Source organism: Lupinus angustifolius, chromosome LG02, assembly GCF_001865875.1.
Source record: "Lupinus angustifolius cultivar Tanjil chromosome LG02, LupAngTanjil_v1.0, whole genome shotgun sequence".
Taxonomy (NCBI): Eukaryota; Viridiplantae; Streptophyta; class Magnoliopsida; order Fabales; family Fabaceae; genus Lupinus; species Lupinus angustifolius.
In genome coordinates, this window is record NC_032010.1 from 18,691,175 (window position 1) to 18,702,255 (window position 11,081).

The 11,081-nt window shown below is 37.5% G+C and overlaps 1 long non-coding RNA gene across 1 annotated transcript in view; it reads right to left on the reverse strand.

Moving 5' to 3' along the window:
- Positions 1-5,575, reverse strand: part of LOC109329170 — a 9,689-nt gene extending 4,114 nt beyond the window's left edge. Inside the window, exon 1 of the long non-coding RNA XR_002105527.1 lies at positions 5,330-5,575. This is a non-coding gene — a long non-coding RNA (uncharacterized LOC109329170). The remainder of the gene's footprint in view (positions 1-5,329) is intronic.

Below are 11,081 nucleotides of genomic sequence, written 5' to 3' on the forward strand. Positions count from 1 at the left end.
CGTGATACCACGGAGCGAGATCGTCTGACCGTAAGTGGCTTGGTCTGGGACCGTCCAGGGTGATTCAGTGATGGTCGTAGTGGTAGGGACGTTACCCTTTGAGTTATGATGTGAATTAGGGCACTGCCCAGAAAGGAACCCAGGATACCACGTAGCGAGATCGGCTGACCGTAAGAGGCTTGGTCTGGGACCGTCCAGGGTATTCAGCGATGGTCGTAGTGGTGGGATGTATTTCCTTTATATTACGTGTTAACGTAAGATCGGGACCCACAAGAAGCATTCCTGAGGGAGATGACTTAATGTGGGCCGAGCATGGTAAATAATGATTAAAAGATTTAATCATCTAATTGTGGTTAGATTTCATATGCATATGGTTAATAATGGAGTAGTGGAGAGGAAATTGACGGGATGACTTAGAGCACCGTGATGTTGAGAGGGACGGCGTTGTTGGACGGTGATTCATCAACAATGCCTTGAGGGAGAGTCTAGGTGAGGTGAGTCCCTTGTAATCCTGGGAGAGGATATCCTGTTGGATCGGACAGTTCTCACAGGCCAAACTAGATGATCTCTGACAACCCCTCTTTGCAATCTGGATCAATGAGAGGGATTCCCAGAAAGCGTTTGTTACGACACCGTCCTCTTATGGACTGTTCCTGTGGAACTTATTGATCAATTGGCGTACGAAATGATTTTTGGTGCGTACAAAGTGGCTTGGTATGAGATCTTGATTTATTTCCGACTGGGTTATTGGGAGGATATTGGGGTAAGGTGGATGATCATGACATAAGATGCATATATTGCACTTGTGGAAGTGGATTCCCACATTTGAGTTACAAACATCATGCATCATTAACATTATGCACATATTATTACTTATGGTTATGATATTTGTTTATGAAATGTATGTTGATACATTATTGTTTATGAAATGTAATTGAATTTTAAATAAATAATGTTACGGGTATAAAATTCCATGTAATTAGCGAGTGTACCGTTTTAATACGGGTGGACGGGATGCTAATACCTTTCCCGATCCGTAATCGACTCCCGAGCTCAGAATCTATGTTTAAAGACCATTCTTATCCAATTCGGGCATACTAGAGATTTTTCTACGTTTTAACCGCAAAAAATGTAGTGGCGACTCCAAATCAATTGGAAGAGGTAGAAATGGAGTTTGCTTTCTCCTAAGTCATAGAGCCGATCTTCCATCTGAAAATCGGGTCGCGATGGCTGGCGACTCTGCTGGGGAAATTCCTTATAAGAGAGTCAGGCCCATAACCACTAATATAGACTTAAATAGCCTTTTGTTTTTTTTCTTTTGTTTCTTTTTTGTGGTCTTTCTTTAGAATGTTGAATTATTATCTTGAATTATCTTGTTCTATTATCCTTAAATTTTTATGATTGTTTTTGCATATTTTGTGGGTGAGAATTTTTTGTAAGGTTTGTACGCTCCCTCACGCACTAACATGGTATACTCGAGTAAGCACACACATATGCTCTATAACCGGGCATTAGAGATTAAGTCTGAGATAGAAGGGACATTCGCTTTGCCTGGTGTTAGATTCAATCTCACTGGTATAAGCATGATGAACCACCCAGATTGTTACCAGGTATTGTGAGTTAGACGCTCGAGGGGCCAGACTCCTCTTGTTTCTAACCCACGATATTTTGGGTTTCCTTTCTTCCGAGATTGAATGCAATCTGGTAACCTAGAAGTCTAGAACTGTTATCAAGTCCACTTTAAATAAAACATACTTCCTCGCCCTAAGTTTGTGACCTCTAGACATTCCAAAAACCTTATAGGAAATACCAAATATAGGACACAGGAAGCGGAACATTTATATCTTCAGTTATCATTTCATTTCATAACATAAAGGGATTAACCATCCTAATTCATATGAATATGTCATCCTTTCCTAAGCGATACCAGGACTTCTTTGCACTTTGATGTCCTTGTGCCACGTAATGACTAATATGCATTGCACTCCCAACAATGGACTAAGCGTCCTAGGGATAAAACTCATATCATAATAGGGTTTTACTGTTTAATCCTAAACCACATTAATTTTTAAAGCATACCCATCGATGAGCTCAAGGCCCTAGGGATCAACTTATATCCTTTTTTAGTTCAGAACTATACCAATTTTTTCGCATAAGCCTTAACTTCAATATGAATAAAGTCGTGTTACCCTAAAAAGGGGTCTTCCCCATACGGGGCATGCATCATACATATCATTCATACATTTATTTATCACCTAATTACCTAACAAATTTACTTATTTTAAAACTTTTCAGGTTCCTGGATCTAGAGAGGTTATTGGTATAGTAAAGACATAATGGCTAGTTCTCAAGTTGCAGATCCTAACAACGCTCCAATAGTGAAAAATAAGGTGAAGTTTGAGCTGCAAGTCATCAATGTAGATTATTTGGTTGATCTCATCCCCAGGATTCCCGATGATATCTAGAAAAAGTTTGCAAAAGAGTATGGAAGATTGACAGACCTTCTCCTCATTCAAGTTAATGTTGGTGCTTCGAAAGCTATGGGGGCCATGGCAAAATACTGGAACCCAACTTTGTGCATTTTTGAGTTTCCAAATGTAGATGCATCCCCGACCATCGAAGAATATGAGGTCCTTTAAGAGATTGATGTGCCCAACCGGCTGAGGGTATACTTGTTTGAAGGAACCCAAAATGTTGATGAGGATCTCATTAAGGAATTGATCGGCGTGTCCCTAACAACAACTAACATAATTAAGCAGGGGCCCTATTATGGATTGAAATGGAGCTTCTTGAAGTAGCCTATTGACCAAGTTGTGGGGCAAGGATATTGGGATTCATTTAAGTCAGCATTTGCCCTAGCCATATATGGCATAGTCCGTTTTCCTTTCGTTAATGATATGGTGGAGAAATGTGCTATAGATGTCCTGATGAAGTTCAAGAAGTTTGGGGTTAACCTAGTTTCGGCTATATTATCAAACACCATCCTCGCCTTCGAGAGATGTTATGAAAGGGGTACTCCCGAGATCCGATGTTGTGCACAATTGTTGTTTGTCTGGATGATGACCATGTTCAAGCATCACCAGTATAAGAGTTGGAGTCAATATCCTCTTCACCGGTTCCAAAATACCTTCGTCCAATCAATGCAACTATCCGAATGGGAGGCATTGTTCAGGGAAGTCACTCCCAGGAATTTCGGGACCAAGTTTAACATGTATGATAGGCATGAGGAGATAATGTACTTATGTGGAAATTATCTCAACATGGTTCTGATGGGTCCTCGAGGTTGCATTACTATCACACCAACCTTAGTACTTGGCCATATGAAATGGGGCATGGTGCCAGTCCACGAAGAACAACTTCAAGGATTCGTGATTTGGTACAAAGATAGGGAGACTAGTGATAAGACCCTTGACGCCGTAAGGCAATCCTTGAAAATGATCTACCTCTCAGGAAAGAGCGAGTTGGGGGAATGCCAAGCCTTATACACAGACGAGTATAAATTATGGCGAAGTGAAAGAAGGAAAGGCAAGGCAATCCCTACTACTGACCCTCCCCAAGAACCATATGGTCCGTCCCAAGCTGAATTATTGCTCATAGGGAAGAATAAAGTCCTAGAAGCAAAACTGGAGGAAACCCACAACATGATCGAACAATATGAGTTCACCGTCGAAAAACTCAACAAAACAATTGCTATGCAGAATAAAGAACAAGTCAGTCTAAAAAGAGATTATGCTAGTATGTGCTCGTTGGCTGATAAGTACCGTCTCATCAGGGCTGGAGAGGAAATAGATGAGAAAATAGTTGAGCTGATTTGATCGGGAAGGGAGAGAGATGAAAGAATGGCTGATATGGGCAATCAACTAAAAGCCTGAGGACGAGCCGTGCATGCTGCACAAAGGGACATCGATGCTCTGGAAGCAAAGGTGGAAAACTTGCAGACCTTCGTACAACAGAACCACAAGGATGATGGTCGGATATGTGTTATCATAAAAGAATATCAAAGGACCTTAGAACAGACCAGGAAGAGGGAGGATCAGTTGAATGTTGCAATGGATGAGATGAGAAAGACTCATTATCAGGCATTATCTGAGGCAAATCGTGATAAGGCACATCTCTCTCAGCAAATGAAGAACCTCGAAATGGCTTATGACGAGTTAGTGGCCAAACAACAAGAGTGGTCACACAATTGGAATGATACCCTCCAGGAATGCAAAGAGGACAAGGACAAATGGGATGGAAGGTGCAGACAAATGATTGAGGGTCTTGGAGATTTTACGGAAGATTGGTTGAGGATTTTTGATGATGCTAGCTGGGAGGTGGAAATGTATCCAAAAACTGAGTTGCGCCCAGCTATGATGGCCTTCTATGAAACCTGTGACAAGCTAGCCTAGAAACTGAGGAAATGGAGGGCTGATGCATCTGGAGAATGCTAAATGATTATGTAACAAAAAAGAAGAAAAAGGAATAAAAGTTGTAATCCCTATTATGAATATCAATAAAGAATTCTCTTTTCCACATAGTCCTTCTGAGTTGTTAGCTACACATAAAATTATTATGGCTCATCGTTTCTTGTCATTGCATAGTCCTTCAGGACATTAGCTTTGTTGCTTCATCTATCTCGCAAAACAATCAAATTCTAACTATTTTAAATTTTTTTTAGATTAGATGCGGTGCGAACATTAACTTTGATGCTTCATCTATCTTGCAAAACAATTAATTTTTAACTATTTTAAAAATTCATTTGAGATTAGATATGGTGCGGACATTAGTTTTTGCTGCTTCATCTATCTCACCAATGATTAAATTTCGATTATTTTTAAAAATCTTTTTAAGATTTTGTGCGATGCAGACATTAGCTTTTGATGATTCATCTATCTTAAGGACAGTATAAAATATCAAATTATATTTCGAATAACCAATTTTCAAACTAGAACTACGTAGTCTTGATTTCCCTATTGCACTCAGGGATACGTAGGAGCAAAATAAACTCTTGTCACACATAAATATAAAAAATAAAAATATTTTGTTTTACTAATTGAATTTTAAATAAATAATTTTAAGGGTATAGAAGTCCATGTAATTAACGATGGTACCGTTTTAATAAGGGCGGACGGGATACTAATACCTTCCCCAATCCGTAATCGACTCCCGAGCTCAGAATCTCTTTTTAAAGACCATTCCTATCCAATTCGGGCATACTAGAGAGTTTTTTACGTTTTAACCGTAAAAAATATAGTGGCGACTCCAAAACAATTGGAAGAGTTAGAAATCGAGTTCGCTTCCTCCTAAGTCGTAGAGTCGGTCTTCCATCCGAAAATCGGGTCGCGACATATGCCAAATTGTCCAAGTGTGTTTTTTGGGTTGCATCAGTGAGTTATTTGGGGAACATTATAACAGATGGTAGGGTACAGCCAGACCCCGATAAAATTCAAGCAATGCTCAATTGGCCATAACCACGGTCACTCATGGCACTTAGAGGATTTTTAGGGCTCACCGACTTTTATTGTAAGTTTGTTAAAAGCTACGCCACATTTGCCGCTCCTCTCACCGAATTACTCAAACAACAGAATTTTACATGGGTCCACATGATCAGTTGGCCTTTACAAACTTAAAAACAGTAATGATAAATACTCTAGTATTGCAACTTCCAAATTTCTCCTAGTCCTTTGAAGTCGAAACTGATGTGTCTGTTGTTGCCATTAGTGTCGTGTTGTCCTAGAATGGTCATCCTCTAGCATTTTTCAGCAAAACAATGTCCTCCCGCATGCAACACGTATCCGCCTACGTTCGGGAAATGTTTGTTGTGATAGAGACAATAAAAGAATGGTGTTAGTATCTCATCGACATAAAATTTTGCATCTTAACAGACCAACAAAGTTTAAAACACCTAATGATTAAAGCATTACATACACCAGAGCAACAAAAGTGGGCTACCAAACTTATTGGATTTCAGTATGAGATCAAATATAGAACTGGTACCTCTAATCGTGTGGCCATGCTTTGTCCTAGTATCAAGTTGAGGAGGTGGTAGTTTTCTCTTCCTTGTCTTCTCCACTCCCTTCAGTTCTGGATCAGATAAGGCAGTTCTATACTACTCCAGAGGGACAACAATTTATTAACAAAGCCAATTCAGATACTATTATGCAACAAAAATTTTGTTTTTCCAATGGATTAATGCTTTATGAGCAAAGGAAATTCGTACCTAATATTCATGGACTTCGAGAGGCTCTTATTATAGAATATCATACAACACCCACTGCGGGTCACTCCGGCATCAAACCTACTTTGGCTCGCCTAGCCACTCGTGTTATTGGTCGAGACTCTACAAGCAAACCAATGACTTCATCCGGAGGTGCACCATTTGTCAATATAATAAATATGTCCCTGCAAAAGAAAATGGGTTATTACAGCCGTTGAAAATACCTCAAAATGTTTGTGATGATTTATCGATGGATTTTATCACTCACTTACCTTCATCTCATGGACACACTATTATTTGGGTGATTGTAGACCGCCTTACAAAATATTCTCATTTTGTGGGTCTCCCTTCCAAGTTCAACGCCAAATCTCTTGCCAACCGGTTCTTGACAGAAATTGTCCGCCTCCACGGGGTCCCACGATCGATTGTTTCAGATCGTGACAAGTTATTCCTCAGCACTTTTGGAAGGAATTTTTTTGGCGCCTTGGAACCACCTTGTGGTTTAGCTCGGCGTAGCATCCTCAAAACGACGGCCAAACCGAGGTCGTTAATAGATGTTTACAAAGATACCTTCGTTGTTTCAGTGGTACCCAACCGACCAAATGGTTTTGTCACCTGCCCTTAGCAGAATATTGGTACAACACGAACCTACATTCCGCTACAGACATATCTCAATTTGAAGCATTGTATGGATGGCCACCACCTTCTCTCAAACACTACACGACCAACAACTCCTCAACTTCATCCATGCTGAAAAACCTGACACAAAGAGCACAAATGCTTATAGTGTTAAAACATCATCTCACCCAAGCTCAACAAAGAATGGTTGCACGGACTCAAACAGGAAGAAGAGACATTGCCTTTTCCATGGGTGATTGGGTACTTCTTAAGCTTCAACCATACAGACAAATGACTTTGGCTCGCCGTGCCTCTCAAAAACTCAGTCCGAAAATTTTTGGTCCCTATCAGGTTCTCTCACTACCAACAACAACAAGGGTCCGCCCTATATTTCACGTTTCTCTCCTCTATAGGTTCAATGGAGATCCACACACTCAGTTTATTCCCTTACCTCACTCCGTTTTTTAGAGATGAAGATGATGAAAATCATGTGCCACAAGAACATGAAGATGTTGAAAAAGAAGGGAGGAATTTTTTTGGCCAAGAGCCCGACTCGGAGCACAAACCCAACACGGTACAACAAGAAGTGAATAAAGGTAAATGTGTTCACAATATCTTTTTAAATCCTTCTCATCCACTTCAATTTGTGGACCCCACCAAGGACGATGTTGGATCGTCCATCCGTAATAGAAAAATGCAATCTAATGGTCCTCCTTTGGAACCGTTGGGATTTCCAGCTAGCATTAATGAGTCAAACACTTTTCTACCAATCCCCACTGAACCATTGGATGCACTGGACCAACTACAACATGGGTTCCCTATGCTCTGATTAAAGTACACACAACCCAAACACTATGATTAAAGTAAACGGTTCCCCATGCTCTGATAACACAGTTCCCACACGTCTCTTCTCCTCACCACATGATTTATCAAAGGACATTATGCTGGCTCCTTCTCCACCAGCCACATGGCTTGCCCTAGTTTTTTCAGTGCCAACAAACGGCTCTGAATTTTCAAACTCCCGCCCAACACAATCAGCATGCCCAACACGTGGAACTACCGAAGATGCAATGTTGGACTGCCCCCTCATGGACTCTTCTACAAAATGGGTCCATTCTTCTAACCTTGAGGACAAGGTTGTGCTTGATGAGGTGGACAATGTTAGGGCCCAATATGTAGAAAGGCCCAAAAGAGATGCAAGGAAGCCCTCTTGGATGAAAGACTATGTAGAGGATTAAAACTCCTCTCAAAATATATTACTTTTTCAGTTATTGTTATTGTAAGATCTGACTATATGTACGGGCCATATCATTTTTATCTTTCTAAACTTTGCTTTATTAAGGAAGAATGAATGATGAATCCCTATGAGGAATTTCTAGAACTATTTTCTAGCATTTTTTTTCGTCATTTTCTGCATTCTTAGTCCAATAGAGATAAAAACAATATAATCTTCCTAACAAACTGCTAAACACTGATTTCTCAATTAGCAAATTTATGCAATTTCTGGTAGTGTAAAAGGCATACAATTGACTTGTAATCCTAAATTTCCACCTTTTCCTCTTTAGATATATTCATTTACCATTTTTGATTGTAGGCTTTTGTAACCCATTTGGAGAGGGGGCTTGAATATTAAAGGCATTGCAATTTTGGTGGAGTTCATCTTAGTGTTCTTTCATGAAAGCTCTTCATCTTTTCTTCTCCATCATGTTAGTTATATTGGAAATGAGTAATTAACTTTTTCCTTATTCGAATTAGATATAATTAATCAAACTCTCATGTAAACCATTGATATATATATATATATATATATTTATTTATTTTTTTAATATTTGATTCTGTTGGTACTTTATTATTCTTTATCTTTGTTTTAGTGGGGGAACCTAGACCTTGACGATGTTAAATGGTTATACGAAAACTACATGTTTGCCCTTGAAATAAAATGTAATATATTGTGAATCTAATTTCAAGGAATAGAGTCGGTTGGTTAGTTGTTAATAATATTCAAACTTGTGAGAAATTACTTTATTAATTATTGAAGGAATCGATGGTCGTGATAGTGAGTTTTTGATATTCTCATTGAGAATTTTTTTAAGATAGAACTAGTGTTGGGTAATCAAAGTATTTGACAGAGTATCTAATGTTTAGGAATGGAGTTAGGCTCATATTTAAATTTAATTTTTTGCTTAACTCAAGTGCTTTCGTTATACTTCCGAGGGGTCGAAATTCAGAGAATGTGGTTGACTCTTCTCTGGTATTCAGCTAAAGGGGATCAATGTTTAGGATATATGATTGACATTTTATTAAGGAATTGATTATGTTTGCATGTCCACTAATGATATTTAGGATGTTAACAAAACATGTATATTTTATCAATGGAATATTAGAGAGGTTAATAAAGCCTATTGCCGCCTTTTATTATCATTAATTATCTTTGTTTTAATTTTTAGTTATTTGATTCCAGAACCATCATTAAAAATTTATTTAGCTTATTAGTATATTATTATTGAAAAGCATAATATTGCTTAAGTACATATGCATACAATAATTTATTTACAACTATTGTGACAACCCTTTTAGTTTTTCATTGACTGATTATCATAAATTAATTTTTGGTTCAAATGATACTACACCTTAGGTGAGGAAAATAGAAAAAATTGAAACAAGACAATGCAGAACATATCCAAACAACTTATCAATGTAATCAAGGATTCCCTTTGATGACTACAAGAGGTGCATTGATAGCGAATTGGACAATAAGCAAAAGAAGAAGTTAATTGTTAAGGGTGATACTATATTGACATATTAATATATCTATTAGCATTCCCACTTTTTTGAATTATTATTATTTTTCAAAAAACTACACCTATTTATACTTTTTCAAAAAAACTTTTAATAAAAACAGTATTATTTGCTTTTATTCCTAAAATAATTATAAGTATTCACTTGAAATATTTTCCTTTAAACTAAACCCTCTTTCGTTAGAATGCTTTCCCAGTAACCCAAAAAACTCTTGGGGTGAAGAGCTGCAACATATGTCATCCACTCAATTTTTTGGTATAACTAAAATTATTTACCAGAATTGTATCTTTAATCTTTTGGTCGTAATTAATCCTTATATCACTAGATAAACACCTTACTAGTTGTAATTGATTCATATGCATTATACTTTTGGTGTTCTTAGCAATTGACATCATCTAATAATGAAAACAAAATAATTTAATTGCAATTTAAATAAAAAATTGAATTGATTGAATGAATGTTAATTTAATATGTTAGTTCATTTATTGTAGGCGAAGAGATATGGAGACAAATGAAAGTGTGGAATGACATGTAATGTGAGTACTAATTTTTATAAATTGTAAATAAAGGGTAGTTTTTAGAGACATAATAAAAGCTAAAAAATTGGGAGTGTAATAGACACATTGTAGTGGAGTATTAATAGTCTTATCCTTTAATAAAATTACCTATAAGATGTTGGTCTAGTGGTGTAAAGTTTCACTAAATCTATATAATTTCGATTCTTAGAAGTGACATTCGTTGGGAAAGATAAATACACACCTTAAAATGACTAACTCCTAACTCATAGGGCAAGAAGATACATTTGGTAGTACTAAATAAATAATAAAACCACACGTTTTTAAACCTCTCTATGGTTATGTTTAAAGCTTAATAAATTAATGGCTAATCCTTAGTTAATCTTGTTATATAGACCAAAAGGCAATTCTTGTAGCCACCACAAATGAGATCACCAGATCATTGGTTCAAATATTGTCATCTATGTTAACCAGCTTAATTATGCCACATATTGCATGACTTGGTCATTACTCCATCCCTTCTTTAATTTATAGTAGGAATTTTCAAGAGTGAATATTTATATAGGGTTAATGTAAAGATTTATACACAATTATTTATATAGGGTTAATGTAAAGATTTATACAACAGCCACCTATGTCTTGAATAGATGCCCTACTCAAAGTCTACAGGATCAGGTCCCTGAAGAAGTTTGGACTGGAAGAAGGCCATCAGTAAAGCATCTGAGAGTGTTTGGATCACTATGTTTCAAGCACATCCCAGATCAAATAAGAAAGAAACTTGATGATAAAAGTGAGCTAATGATTTTTGTTGGTTATCACTCAACAGGATCATACAAGCTACTAAATCCTGTGACAAATCAAATAGTCTTCAGCAGGGATGTGCATATTGATGAGATGAGCACCTGGAATGATCTTCACAAAAGGATTGAGAAAAGCTCAACTATGCCTCT